The sequence below is a fragment of the Globicephala melas genome, chromosome 3 (assembly GCF_963455315.2).
Source record: "Globicephala melas chromosome 3, mGloMel1.2, whole genome shotgun sequence".
Classification (NCBI taxonomy): Eukaryota; Metazoa; Chordata; class Mammalia; order Artiodactyla; family Delphinidae; genus Globicephala; species Globicephala melas.
The window spans coordinates 33,213,028-33,228,962 of NC_083316.1; the positions used below are offsets into that span (position 1 = coordinate 33,213,028).

General features: G+C 41.0%; 1 long non-coding RNA gene across 1 annotated transcript in view; it reads right to left on the reverse strand.

Moving 5' to 3' along the window:
* The window catches only part of LOC138842603 (uncharacterized), a 496,232-nt gene that overhangs the window by 278,225 nt on the left and 202,072 nt on the right, over window positions 1-15,935 (reverse strand). The window contains exon 3 of the long non-coding RNA XR_011377305.1: window positions 3,951-4,025. This is a non-coding gene — a long non-coding RNA (uncharacterized lncRNA). The remainder of the gene's footprint in view (window positions 1-3,950; window positions 4,026-15,935) is intronic.

A 15,935-nucleotide genomic window follows, 5' to 3' on the forward strand; every position in this document is an offset into this window, starting at 1 on the left:
CAGAAGTCCCCCTCTTTTAAAACTTCCCTGATAACACAAAGTTGAAAGTAATCACTCATAGAACTAAAGAGTTGGAAGAAATCTTCTTTAATTTTATGGCTTGAATAAATTCCATGTTTTAAAGATGTAGTCAAAGGGCTTTTAGTAGGAAAAAAACTGTCTGATTTCAACTCTCAGCATTCTACTTAGAATTATGAATTGTTTTTTTTCAATGTTTTAGCTGTTTTTTCATCTGCACATACTTGCCTCGGGACCTGCTTTCACAGGAAACCAAGAAAAGCCAGTTCATAATATTCATGCTTTTGAGAGTGTAAGGAAATGATCAGACTCATATACTGTGTGGTAAGAACGCACATTCTTAAAGACCTTTTTAGGGTAATTAAATAGACTATCAATATTTTTAAAATGCATACCCTGTGAACAAGGCATCCTTCTAAGACTCTCTCTTATAGTAATCCACATAGGAGCACAAAGAAAGAAATATGAGGATGCTCTCTGTAGAATGCTATATAATAGAGAAATGTTGGACATATCTGTCAATATATCTGTCAAAATATCTGTTAATAGGAGAATGATTAAGTAAATTACAGTATAAGCATTCTATGAAACACTGTGAAGCTATTTAAAAAGCATGAGTTTGATCTATATTTACTGGTAAGGAAAGATGTTTATGATATACCAATAAGCAAAAAAAATTAAATTAAAAAAGCATGGGTATTGTGTTCTATATCTGTTATTTTCCTCTCTCTTTCTGGAAATACACACACACACACACACACACACACACACACACACACACACACACACACCAAACTATTAGCACGGTTACCACTGGGGAGGCAGATGGCTTAGGGGTAGAAGTGTTAGAGATGGTACAGAAGGGGTTATAAAGGGGAATGCCTCTCTATTTTTTTTTTATAAGTGCATATTATCTTTAAAATTGAAAAAGAAAATAAAGGTAATGCATTTGGAAATTAACATCTGAAACATTCTTCACCATTTTAATTTTTCTTAAACTTCACAATCAACATTGGCAGCAAAAAAACTCAGGGGATTTTAGCTGTACATTCTCCTTCTGTCTCACATATATCAGTGTAAAAATGTGTTGTAACCAAATTTAAGCATATAAGTAATCTAAAAAGTAATTAATAAGGGAAATTATCTGTTGACACTATTGTCTTGTATACAGTTGCTCGCTCTTTTAAGATGAGAAAATCCACACAAACAAAATATATTTCAAACACTCATATTTTTCAGAAGCAAAATAAGGAAAACCACCATTACAAGGGTAAACAGGAAATTAAAACCAACTATAAATGTATACTTAAACCTCCTGCATCTTCTTGTTTCTTTATTCAGGAAATTAAATGATACCAAATGACAAAGATCTGCAATCTCTCAAGTGTTTAAGAGGAAGTACAGCATTCACTTAGGAGAAAACTACAGCAAACGATGCTATTGTCAGGAGGATTTAAGAGATTTGAAAAAAAAAATGCTGTGAAAGACTACCCCCAAAAGCCAACCCATGATGGCCCATGTGTTTTTGTCTCCAGAATTTGCTTTCCATAGAATTCTATGAGTGCAGGTGAGTTGCAGAGAGAACCTACTAGCTAGTTACAGTGAATCCCATAATGCAATGAGAAAGGCATGGGGTGGTGGTGAGAAACATGGCCCCTGCTTGGCTGTGTGATTATGAGCAAAGAATACTAAGCCTTGACTTTCTGTAAACTAGGAATAAATATATAAAATGACAAGGTCGCTCTGAGGATTAACAGAAAAGATGTGCACCAAAGCACTTAATCTAGCTAACGCTACTCAGGTACTGATTTTTGTCATTATTCCGTTTCTATTTTTAAAAACTCCTCTGCTGGGATGAATAATAGTAAGATGATCAAAAGATGTAAAAGATTTCAATAATACATCATTTTTGTAAAACTACTCCTATTGACCTACAACTTGATCAATGTGACTGGCAGATATCTATGGAAACTTAAGAGGAATATATAGGCTGATATTGACAAGCAGCAGCAAATAATGTCTATTAAAACTGCTTGGTTAATGATACAGGGTCCATTCATTTGGCTAATGTTTACTGACTATGAACTATGCTTCACACACTGTGTTAGATGCTGTGGACAGACAGTATTGTGTAAAACAGGGCTCCTACCCTAACAACTTAGAATCTACTGCAGATGAAAGGTATTGAAAAAAATACATAATTCCAAGTATGCAGTAGTTTATTTAGGAGATGATCCCAGAAATCACTGTGAGAAAATGGGGAAGTGAGACAGGGAAGGGAGAAAAACCAATAAAGAGTACACTGACTAGCCAGTTACCTCTATGGTAGAATGGTCAACTATCCCAGTTTACCAGGATTGAGGGGCTTCCCAGGACACAGGACTTTCTCTGCTAAAACTGGGACAGTTCCAAGAAATCTGGGACCAGTTGATCACCCTACTCTACGAACAGCTGGGTCTCAATCCTTCTGGAGGCCTTCTGAGAGGCTGCATGGAACACAACTTAGAATTATCTCAATGAAAGGCAAGGAAGTAGAGTATTTATCCACCAACCCTCAATGGCTGAGGATCACTCCAAGGCATTATTTTTCAGTTACTCCCGATCTGACCTGTGCAGGGGCAGGACATGCTCCTGTGCCCAGAGAATGCCCCCTGAAAGAAAGACACAGGAAGATGTTGGCATGTCTATAAAGTGTCTGCAGGCAAACTCTGGGGTCAGCCAAGGGGACATGGGCAGGGCATCAACACTATCTGATACATGATTATTTTTTCCCAATTTGATGGGCAAAAGAATGAGCTCAATGTTGTTTTCACTGGGATTCCCTCTTTAGTGGGGAGTTTAGAACTAACTTCATATTTGCCTCCCTTTTTGAGCATTTAAAGACAGGTTAAGGGTAGTTTATTTTCTCAGCCTCAGACAACTGCCCCCGTAATAGAAAACAATAAAAAAATTTCACTGAATTTATCTAGAATATGTGTGTATCGGGGTGGGGACAGAGGTGGGGAGCAGGGCAAACTCTTTCACGTGAACTGAAAGTGAGAACTGACAACGTAGTCATAGTGTTCCCAGTGCCATGATCCTTGCTACACTTCCCTTTACCTTTAAAGGAGAACTGAGATCCCTGAGTTTTATATATCACATGTTTTAGGTTCCCAATGAGTTGATTGATGGTCATGATTCATACTTGTTCATCTTCCAAGGCTCTTCTCCCATACTCATTTCCTCCCAGGTGTACTTTCAGATCACTCCTAATTCCCTGTAAGGCTGAAACCTGTAAGCCTGGGTGTGCACTGCCTCCTTTCACTTCTGCTGTGACCACAGCAGTCCATTTCTATTTTCTTCAAGCCTCACTCACTGCAGCCTATTTTGAATTATATTCTAGCTGACTACTAGGGAAATCAGGGATGTTTAATGGAGCTCTGGGAACAGTCATTACCGAAACCCAACATACTCAAATCTCTTGCGTAATTCAAAACCCATGATATGCTTAGCCTAAAAGCTACAGTCGGGGGGCCTCACTGTATCATAATAAGAACATGAACTTTGCACACTCAGAAGATAAGTAAATCATAAATTTAAACTGTAGATTCTGTCACTTCACTGATTAAGCTCCCAAACATTTCCCCAACTACCTAAGACCTGTCATTATTAATCCTACCTGGTTTTACGCATTCCATCTCACATTCTCAGCACACGTTATGGCTTTTTACCAAGCTTATCCTCCAATCATGATTATAGACAGTATCTTAGTAACTTTTGATGGTTTTATTACCGAGCAGGAAGCAATCTGTATAATTCTGTCGCATAAACTAATTGCTTAGACATTTCTTGCTAACCTTTCATTTCAAAACTTGTCCCTTGGTTTCAAAGAATAAACCAGCCCTTATCTTACAAATACAGCAACTGAGATTCCAAGATGTTAAGTGACTTACCTGAGGTCACCCAGCTCGCAGCCAAGGCCAGAAGTCCTCTTCCTAGGCTATCATCCATCTTCTCTTCTTGCTTCTCTGGAAAGAAGAGAACATCTCAGGCAGTCATCTTGCCATCCATGTGCCTGGCTTAGACCTCAGTGCTTTAAGACTCCGTCACCACCATTATCCACCCTTCAGTCATTCCATTTCAGAGAAGTTGATCCTAGCTTCTTTGCAAGTGCCCCGCAGGGCATGGGCCTCTCCATATGTGTGACATGAATGCCAGTAGCACTTACAGTCTCTTCCAGACATTTGGTACTTGCTGTGTCCTATGTGGACAGCTATTCACCTCTTTCTAAATAATGCATCTGTCTGCACAAATCATATTTATATATTTCTTTTCGTTTTCCATCATGCCTAAATACCTGTCACTATGCATATGGAGATGTTTCACAAAATTTAATAAGGATGATAATGATAACTTCATGGGCAGAATCAGTTTTCTTAAATGATGTTCTGGGGCCCAAAATTATATATATATATATGCATAATTCATATGTATATACTATAAATAATAATATACACGCACTGTACACATAAGAGCTTTAATTTTTTTATTCTTGAGATTAAAATTAATTACATTTAATAGTGAAAAACTAGTAAGAGATATTGGCTTCCAAATACAGTGCTGCCTGTGCAGAAACCAGAGCAGATCCCACACAAGTGCTCTATTATAATAAGGCAATGGAGTTGTTCTTCTTTTTGTCATGCTTTTGTCTTGTTTGTTACAAGCAATCACATTACAGAACAGAAGAGATAAATTTGCATTTACAGAGCTGACAATTTTAGTAGACTCCTGATGTGAAATGCTTTATTCGATTTACTTCCCCAGAGGTGACAAAGACCCTGAAGCTGAAGTCGCATTCTACAACATTCAGGAAACTGATGAAACCCAAAGGCGACTTTGTTCTAGAGTTAAAGGTCAGAGGAATACTAGACACAGAAGGACTCTTCTATGGGTCAGTGAACGACAGGGCCAGAGAAAAGCAACTTACATGTTTAATCTTGCCACTGCTTTGGCAAGGTGGTAGGAATTTGAAATTCTGCCTGCATTTCTTCCGGAAGGTACATGTGGAGACCTTCAAAGTGAGTAGTGAAGAAAAGGTTAAGATATAAGACTTAAAGTAGAAGATGTAAAGAAAAGGAAAAAAGAATGGGAGGCTTTAGCTAAACGAAGATTAGAGGTGGTTTTGATCTTCAGGTATTTAAAGGGAAGCCGTGGTTTAACATTTTTACCAAAGTAAGACAAGTGTGAATAGCCACAGGGAAATTAGGCATTTTGTAGGCAAAGGAGAAAGCATGTAATTATGAGAAGAAAATGTATTGCTAAGTTCACAAGGTACTTTAAATGCTCCAAACTGGGATTTATGCAAAGCAAGGAGTTTGAGCTGCCATGTGGTAGACTGGTGCAATGAGAATAGAAGTTGGCATGTCTGGGTATGCACAAAATTGTCAAAGTGACAATCTTAGCTTGGATTTTTGACCCAAGTGTTCTACTTCCCTAAAGGAAGGTTAATAGTAAGAGCCCAGTGTTTCAGAGGCCGTGGAGTGGGTGGTATCTGGGGAAAACAGCTGCTGGCTTGACACTGGGGGTAAGCTACTCAGCATGCCTGAAGCCATCAAAGTGCCTGTCAATCAAAGTCTAGACATTTGGGGCTTTCACGACTTAAAATTATCATTTTGAAAGTAGCCAACAAAAAGTAATGAATTTAATAAACTATGCCCAACTATAAAACATATGACACCACAGAAGGATATGGACACTAACACTGATACCCATTCCATCAGATAACCATTCCATCTGTTCAGAAGCAGAACTAGAAAGAATGAGGACCAGAAACCACTGATCTACATGGTTCTGTGGTGCTGGAGAGAAAGCAAAATAGAGAAGTTCACATTTGTGAAGACTGGAAACACACGTACATACACATACAGTTAATGAGGCAGTGTAAAGTGAGGAAATCTGGCTTTCCTACTTGGATAGAGTTGACACGGTTTGGCATAATCCCATGGAAGAAGAAAGTGTCAAGCTTTTCCTTATGTAAGATGGTTTTAGAAAAAGATATTGTCTGGGGTATAATCTGCCTTTCTCTACAAGGAAGACCTCAGGACACCAAGGTCAACATGAGACTTTGCATGGAAAATACTTTGGTATTCTGCTTCAAATTCTTTTTGGAGGTGGGTAGAGTATAAAGCATAATTTATTTTTTTAATAATATGGAATTTAAAGGTTAAGCATGGTACAATGGCAAGGAAATGTATTTAATTCTGTCTTCACACCTGGACTTGAAAAAGAACAGTAGCTGTTCCGAACATTTGTCCTTCTCAGAACTAGACATCAAGTTCTAAAGGCCAAAAAGCTGTCACTGATGTCAGACCCCAAAAAGAACCTAGTAGGCTGGACTTCAGCAAGCTAAACTATGTTTACATTCTTAGATCAAGTTTATTCTGAGTTAACTCCTTCATTTTATAATGTTACCAAATGCATTTTATCACGAGTTATTCCATGTGGCTACCGGTCAGACCAGGGACAGCACTGCGATAAGAAAAACTTTCTCTTTTTCACCTTTCTGTGATTCAAGGAAATGCAATCCTAAAATATGACAGGACAGTACACTGACAAAGGGTCAACTTTTGAACCTCATGCTTTGGGTAGTCAGAATTCACTGATTAGAACACAAACACCCTTGTCACATCTATCACCTTAGGCCTTATCAGCAGACAACAAAGCTGCCTTGTGGGCTTCCCGGGTGGCGCAGTGGATGGGAGTCCGCCTGCCGATGCAAGGGACGCGGGTTCGTGCCCCGGTCCGGGAGGATCCCACGTGCCACGGAGCGGCTGGGCCCGTGAGCCATGGCCGCTGAGCCTGTGCATCTGGAGCCTGTGCTCCGCAACGGGAGAGGCCACAACAGTGGGAGGCCCGCATACCGCAAAAAAGCTGCCTTGTATCTGTACACAGACAGCCTTTTAATCAAGCCTTCAGTATAACTCATATACATTTTTATAATTTCCTTGCTGGAAACGTTATCTGAAAAATTTGAAAATAACTGGGGTATAACGTAGAAGACTTGTTTAACCTTATAAAGTTGAATCATTATAATCATTGAATTTTAGGAAGAATTAATGATGAAGCATATATAAAATACTGAATTTAAGTAAACTTCATATTGGCCAACACGAGGATGTATTGTATGAAAGTAATGTTTAATGTTCCCAAATGTTTTCAGTGTTTGATATAATTTATAAAAAAGCAAAAGTTTATTTTCAATGTTTTCTTTAAATTTAAAATAAAGCTTATATTCTTGGCCACCAGCAGACAGCAAAACTCTTGTGGGACTTGGGGTCCAAGTTTAGTACAGAGGTGGTGGTTTGGGACAGTGGGAAGTGGAGACCAAAAGAAGCCAAAAGACAATCAAGGGCAATATTTGCCCCTTAACACTCAACCTAACTCAAAGTTAAGACCTTGCAAGTATAAATTCCAAAGAAAATGAACAATCAGAGATACAATCAGACTACCTGGAGAAAGACAGGTACTGAAGTCAGGATCCTGGAAAAAGCAGGGAGTGAGATATTCATAAACAAAGGAAATCTGGCCCAGGAAAGAGCAGAGGAGACACCAAGAGGCAAAGTGACCAACAGAAACAAGGGAAGATCACTGATTTAGGTGGTAGGGCAGGGGGTGTTTTTAGTGAGCAGGCTGCAAGTGGTCATGTCTCTTCTATGCCTTGACCCAAGCTTGCTGTTAATTGCTCAGCCAGCCTCATTCTCCACGGGGTTTCAACAATCTCAGTGACATCCTGGGTTCTTCTCTCCTTGGCACCAGTACAGCCAGAATAAAGCACCTAATTCTTGCCTGTCATCTAGCATGTGCTCGATAACTATTAATTGGTTTCCTTCCTCCTCTTAACCACAAAATAAGAACGCAGGTTCAGATGCATTTTCCAATTAAGAATTAGAATAAACACATACATACTAAAATCCCCAAAATATTTTTGAACAGTGGAGAGGGTAGGGCTATATCTGAAAAGTTTTACAGACACCTTTGAGGGCTGAGCTCTTAAAACCACCTTGTCAATGAATCTTGAAGAACCAGAAGTTTCAATAAAACTCCCTTGTGATGCTAACATGCTTCTGATTAGTCTCCAAACCACTGACACCCCAGAGCATGAATTCGAGCTCTCCAGAGCCTTCCTCCCACAACCAAAGAACTTTAATTTTAGTCTTTGAGGCGACTCGTGGCCACCGTTCCACTGGAAAGCTTCTTTTCAAAGCTATGCAGCGTGCTACTGTGTCAAATTCTGAAATGCTGCATGTGCTAAAATAAGTCAGAGATGGCTGGCCAGATGAGGAAAAAATACTGTGGGCAGGCAACCAGAGAAGAGGTTGGCAAGAAAGCATGTCAGAGGGGATTTCCAGTCTCCACACTGAAGAACAGTGATACTTATTACAAATAATTCAACAGTGAGTGAGGAGAATCCACTAGTGGCAGAAACCGTATTATTTTTGAAGGAAAAGGAACTTAAGGACTGTAAAGAACAAATATCAAGAAATTTCCCTATAATTATCAATTCTGCCATGAAGAAATAAGGGGGAAAAAAGCTGCTTCACGACAAACAACAAAACTCCTCTCCAGTCAAGGTCCTACCACAGATGTTTTTCGGGTCTCTGAAGAAGAGTGTCCAGTAGTTTCGATCTCCACTATACTATAAAGCATTTTTCCAAGGTTTGTACTATCTCCGTTTATAACATCTGATAATCATGGAACAGACTTCATTTTCAGACAATGGAAGGACTCTTCACAAGGATATGAATTTGTTTGATCCCAGACAAGCTACAAAAAGTACAGGCTCAAATGAATGTTCAAAGTTCTCCAAACACACACACACACACACACACACACACACACACGCACACACACCCCAACAACAATATAGACAGGAACCAAAGATCAGTTTCCTCAGTTCTGAGTTGTTGCTTCATCATGAAGACTTCCCCCCACCCTGTATCCCTGCACCATAGAGAAAAGGAAAAGATGTGTATGAGATCCTAGTTTTACCACTACATCAGGTCCTTTCTTTGTGTGAAAACGTCAAGAGTTTCTCATTGCCCACAGAAAATTTACTACCAAGCCTACAACCCTATGTGGCTTTTTAAAGAACAAGGAAGTGCTGGTGCCTTCCCCCATGCTCCCACCACAGGCCACACGCTCAGGCTGCCCCACGTGGGCCACGGAACCTTCTGGATGCTAACAGTCCTGACCACCAGAGGAAATGTGCAGAGAGGCTCCCAGCCCCTAGCCATCGAAAGAGAAAACAAATACCCCCAAAGGGCACACAGAGAAAGCAACTGCTCTGGCAGGATGTGGTCTAGGGTGGCAAGAAAAGGAAATACAGTTACCAAACCAGACCCAGGGCAGCAGAAGGGCCTGGAATTGTCCTTCAGCTGGTGATCCCCTGTAGGGCTATCACCTTGCTGACCTCATAACTCAACAAAATACAGCAGATGCATTGTCCTAGTAAATGGGGAAATACAACTCTTTGACAGGCCTTCCATCTCCATAAAGTTTTGGTGTATTTAAATAACATTTACATCCTGTATGTTTACCACACATGTTTTGTGTATTGTAAACAACTGCATTTTCTCTCCAAAACTCTGTAACACAAGCCAAGAAAATCGTCCAAAAGTTATTTCCATTGGAAAAAATACTAAGATTGTTCTCTCTCCTACACAGTCACATGTAGAAGGCAGCCTTTTGGATGGTTACAGCTCTCTGATTTCTAATCTCCAGGTCAGAAAATTAGCCTAAACAAAGGCATCTTCAGAAAACTTGACCTTATTTCTTTAGAGCAAATCAGAACAGCATGCCAGCAATATTCCCACGAATAGAATATGGCAGACAGGAGGAAAACCAGGCCCTGAACTGACATTATCTTGGCTTGTGTATTCTTTAGCTACCCGTCTCTATCCAGTGCGGTGCAGCGCTGATTTTTCTTTCCAATGAATGAAGAAAAGAGACTGGAGTATCTTCCAAACTGTATGACGTAAGATGTCATTAAGTATTATGGGAATGTACTTTAGGACTTCCCTCCCTGACAGCTGGGGTCAGAGTGAGCCTACAGATCTCCTAGCTCCTATCTGAGGTATTGTAGGAGGCAGACAGGCTGCTTTGGGGCTGAATCACTTTCTGAAGGAGGTACTCAGTGTACTTCAGCCAATCCCTCATAGCTCTGCCTGGTCTGAGTGGGTCTTCTCCTTTTCTAGACACCTGACAATTCCAGAGCTCAGAGATGAGACCATGAAAAACAGCTGAAAAAAGATCATGTGTTAGGAACACTAGGAGGAAGCTATTGTAGTTAGTTGGAATTAGTAAAGTTAAAAATCAAACTAGAAGCAGCCCATAGCAGATTAAAGATGGCCAGAAATTCTTTAACATTCTTCTCTTTGAGAGGTGGGGTCTCATCTCCTTCCTCTTGAATCTGGGTTGGCTGGTAATCACTATCAGATGAAGACAGTGTGGCAGGAATGACACTCTGCCAGCTCTGGACCTTAACTCTCAGATAATGGGCAGTTTCCACCTTAGTCTCTCCAAGTGCTAAGCTGCATGTTAGCAGTCTGACTACCCTGCTGGAGAGATCCTGAGACTACATGCAGAAGGACGGCGGCCCAGCTGAACCTTACCTTCCAGCCATCCCCTCCAAGGTAGCAGGCATGTGACCCAATAGAGCAGCCTGGACACCAGCTGAATACCACTAATTCCAGTGGATGCTGTGTGGAGCAGAGGAATCACCCAGCTAAGCCCTGCCTGAATTCCTAGCCACCAAAACAGTGCAATATAACAAAATGGTTGTTATTTTAAATCACCAGGTTTTAGGGTAGTTTGCATTCAGCAGTAGGAAACACATACACAGCCTCTGGGAAGAGTTCATAATTTTAAAAACAAAATCTCCAATTATGGAAAACTTGATATATTCTAAATTTTAGCCACCAGTTAAAAAGTAGATTACAACTAAGTGTTTATGCTTCAAAATATGTAAGGAAGGGCTTCCCTGGTGGCGCAGCGGTTGAGAGTCCACCTGCCGATGCAGGGGACACGGGTTCGTGCCCCGGTCCGGGAGGATCCCACATGCTGCGGAGCGGCTGGGCCCGTGAGCCGTGGACGCTGAGCCTGCGCGTCCGGAGCCTGTGCTCCGCAACGGGAGAGGCCACAACAGTGAGAGGCCCGTGTACTGCAAAAAAAAAAAAAAAAAAAAAAAAGTAAGGAAGAGGAAAGCTAGAGAGAAAAGATAGGCACCTCTTGCCTATTGGCAAGGCTTCCCAAAACAAATGCCATATAATAGGTATGTTTCTGAAAGTTGTAAGTAAACTGTATTATTGTAAATCTTTGTAACAAATATCCATAGAGTAACTACTACATGTCAGTCACTGTGTTAACCACCAAGGTCATAATAATGATGAGAATCTTGTTTTCTGGTAGGCAACTTAATATGTAAATGTAAAGATTGGCTTAAAACAGGAGTTGGCAAACTCCTTCTGTAAAGGCCCAGACAGCAAATGTTTCAGGCTTTGCAGGCCAAGTTTGCCAAAATAGTGCAAAAGCAGCTTTAGACAATACATAAAAATATTAGAGCAACTGAGTTCCAATAAAACCTTTTTTTGGGGGGGGGGTACACTAAAATTTGAATGTCATATAACTTTCATGTGCCTCGAAGTATTATTCTTCTTTTGATTTTTTTTCAACCATTTGAAAATAATTCTTAGCTCCCAAGCTGTACAGTAGGCAGTGGGCTGGATCTGACATTCATACCATAGCCTGCCAACCTTCGGTTTTTCAATTTGATCAGATGGGCCTAAAGCAGGTAGAACTTGCAAAATAAATAAACGAAAGGTTAGTACCATCAGATGAATTTACTGTTTTGGACTGGCATGGATACAAATATTTCCTTTCTATTTCTGATTTCTCCCATGAATAAGGGCATAAGCCATCTGGAAGAGCAGGCTCAGATGATTTACCAGGGAGGAGCTCTGGGAAGCATCAAAAACCCAGATGAGAGGAGATGCTGGCCAAGGAGGGCAGGAACCACAGAGCCTGGGAGGGAGGGAGCATCAGCAAAGGCAGCCTGGCGCTGTGTTAGCTTCAAGCAAGAAGCACACAAAGAGCAAAAGTGGGATTTGGACAGAGTGTGATATGTATGAAAAATCTCCCTGCTTTGCAAAATGCCCAGTGCCCGTAGGTATAGCTCCTCTTGGAACAAACTTTAGACGCCTAAAACCATATAAGTTGGAAGCACAGAATTAAATAAAGAAGAGAATTTAAGAAGAAGACATGCTTTTTATTGAGTGGCTATTTCTGGGTTTTTTTCACCAGGTTGCCACCCACCTTTCCTTTAAACTTTGCCATTCCACTTTATGCTGAAACAAGCTTGCTTTGGCAAGAGACTTGCTAAAGGTTTGATGCTTTGCATATTACAGTTTTGTTTTTGCTTTGTTTTTATACAAAGAGCCTTAAAAGTTACTGTAAAAACTGAAAAATCTATACAGTAGCTCTTCACAGGAAGCCTGCTGCCCACCCCACCTCCCCCAGCTAGCCCACCCTCTCTGTCCTCCAAGTATGACTGCACAGAAGAGCTAACCCTGCTGGGAGAGAGAATCTAACACACACACACGTCTACCCTTTGTAGTTGAGAATGATGTGTATCCTGGCGTATATCCTTCCTGCCTCCTTCCGAAGCTTTCAGTGACATGAAAGTGTGTTCTCTATGCCCTGGCTAGCAGCTGTGACCTACATTTTCACATTCTGATGTTCTTTGCGGCTTCCTCTTCCCCTCATGGGGCCTATGATGCCTTCGTTCAAAAGACTCTTTCCAATAGCTGGTGGCTTCGTGTCAGGCAAGTCCCCAACTGTCTCCACCATTCTGTGTAGGCAGACACCCAAACAACAAAAATTAGGTAAGCACGTAAAACAAAACCAACCTAAAAGAGGTCTGATACGCTTTGGAGAAAAAAAAAAAAAAAAGAACCTTTTAACGATATTCAGGCAGCATTTTGCGTGATTTATATAATAGCAACTAGATGACTAATGTCTTGTAGGTTCCTTTTCACTCAGAAGGTCACATGATTTTTCTCTTGGGTACAAATAAACCACTTCCACTTTGCTTAACTTATGAAAACAAAGGCCTCCAACAGTCAACAGTATCATTTTTTAAGTAGATTCTGTAACACCTCCCTCACCCTGAAAATCATGCTCTTTTTTCACTTAATGCTTTAGCTCTTATTGGCAGAACATAATTTTTTTTTTTTTTTTTTTTTTTTTTGCGGTACGCGGGCCTCTCACTGCTGTGGCCTCTCGCGTTGCGGAGCACAGGCTCCGGACGCGCAGGCTCAGTGGCCATGGCTCACGGGCCCAGTCGCTCCACGGCATGTGGGATCTTCCCGGACCGGGGCACAAACCCGCGTCCCCTGCATCGGCAGGCGGACTCTCAACCACTGTGCCACCAGGGAAGCCCTCCACCTTTTTTAATTGGGATTCCAACTCTATAAATGTTCCTCCCCACCCATCCCTCTATGCCTGACTTGGTGAGCAGCTTGGCTTTTCCCCTTAAGAGAAAAACTCTTCATACGTTCCTTCTCTACAAACATTAGAAACACCACCATGAAGTCAGGGCATAGAAGGGAGTCCTCAGCCAACAAGGATCCTTCAGCCCTTCCAACTATGACACCACCTCCGCCCTCCTCACTCTGCCAACCAGCTCACAGTCTTTCCACCATCACTGCTCTTCCAGCATCTGCAGCTGTCCAGAGCAGGAGCAAGAGGCTTTCAAGTCAAACAGTAGCCTTGGATGATCAAGCCCTATGTCCTGGAACATGACCCTTTTCCCCACTCATCTTACTCTATGAAGCCGTGGTAGGCAGAGAGAGATCTCCCCAAAATATCCATGTCCACCTCCTACTGCCTGGAACCTGTGAATACACTGGATTACACAGCAAAGAGGAAGTTAAGGCTGCAGATAGAATAAAAGTTGTTAATAAACTGACCTTAGAAAGATCATCCTCCATTATCTGAGTGGGCCCAACGTAAGCATAAGTGTTCTTAAAAGTGGAAGAGGAAATCAGAGGGATACAATGTGAAAACAACTCAACCTGCCAGTGCTGGCTTTGAAGATGGAGAGAGAGGGGCCATGAGCCAAGGAATGTGGGCAGCTTCTAAAAGCAGGAAAGGGCAAAGAAGAGGTTTCTCTCCCAGAGCCTCCAAAAAGGAAGACAGCTCTGCTGACACTTTAACTTTAGACCAGTGAGATCTGCATCGTATTTCTGACCTACAGAGCTTAAGATTATAAATGTGTGCTGCTTCAAGCCACTAAGTTTGTGGTTATTTGTTACAGCAGCAATAGAAAACCAATACAGAAACCACTGGTACAAAGCACGTCAATGCTGCTTGGGTAGCCATCCTCCACTCATCCTAGACCCTGCCTCAGGTTGAGGCCCAGGCACACAGCTCATCCCACCTGGGCATGTGGTCCCAGCCTTCCCACTGCCCCTTTCCTGGAGGTTGACACTGGACCACATCTGCATGGCCTAATCCCTCTAGACTTGCTTCTAAAGTTCCCTTCACAATTCTAAGGATGTTTATGCAAATTACTGTACTGATTGGCCTGCAGAACATCCCTGTAGATGTGCAGAATCCACCCAATTCTTCATTCATTCATTGAAGAAACTCTTATTGTTGAGCTGAATGATCCCTAAAGACTCTAAAAGAAGTTAAGCACTCATATCAGTGCAAAGATTATAATTATTACTTCTGAGAGGGAATGTTCAAGAAAATAACTGCTTAAGTAAATGCCTTTGCTATTACTTTCATTTTCTCTCACGTTGATCTCTAGAAATCTTAAAAACTATAGATCAAAAAGCTCTAACTGGCATGCAGTTCATGGCTTTGCATTCGTAATAATTCGTCTTAATATAAAAAGCCCTATGTTGAGTCGAAACATAAATGAGTCTCCCAGAGAACCAGTCCTTTACTGGTGGCCCAGGGCACTGGTGGAGGCCCAGATCCTGTGTTACACTGCTCAGGTTCACATCCATCCTGAACCCGTTTCTCACAAGCTATGAAGGGACCAAGTTACTGAACTTCTTACTGCCTCGATTTCCCCGTTTGTAAAATGAGCAAAACAATAATATCTACTTTATAGGATAGTTGTAAGGTTAAATAAGTTAATACATATAAGAAGCTTAGCACACTGCCTGGCATAGAGTAAATGCCACTGACCACTGTCATACTTTGTCACTCCTTCGGTTCTCTCATCATCAGGGTTTTGGATATCCCGATAACTTGTGGTCTCACCAAAGGCTAGCCTTTTCCCAAAACATGGCTGTCCAAAAGGAAACATGATGATCTACTTATTCGCAGTGGCCATCCAAATGCAAAATCTATGCTTGGAAAACTGTGAGGTTCCTTTTGTACTGCTAAACTCTTCTTAATTAAGGTTCAAAATAAGTTCCTCCAATGGTTTTAAAGCATAGGTCACTTGAAATTAACTCCCTTAAGCTATTTTATAAAATTCCTTAGAGTAACTCTTTAAAGTAAGGAAGTCGGGCCATCAGGTGTTTGTTAAAATTAGATTCCTAGGCCTCACTTAAGATTTACTGAATTGAAATGGAGGTCCATAAATCTGAATATTAATGAACATGTTATCTACTACATAATTCTTATGCATACAGAGTTTAAGAAACATTGTCTTAGCACATTTTTAATTAAGAACCTACTCACTTTATTATGTTCAATAATTCAGCAGGTAAAAACAACTATGAAGAAGGGCCAGTCTTAGCTAACTTGTACATCATTCTCTTACAAGATTCTCTTAAATCACTTATCTGCTTTCTCAAGAAAGAGAAATACAAAAGCCTGACATACTGAAGAAAGTGACTCATTAACAGAGAAAAGCATTGTTA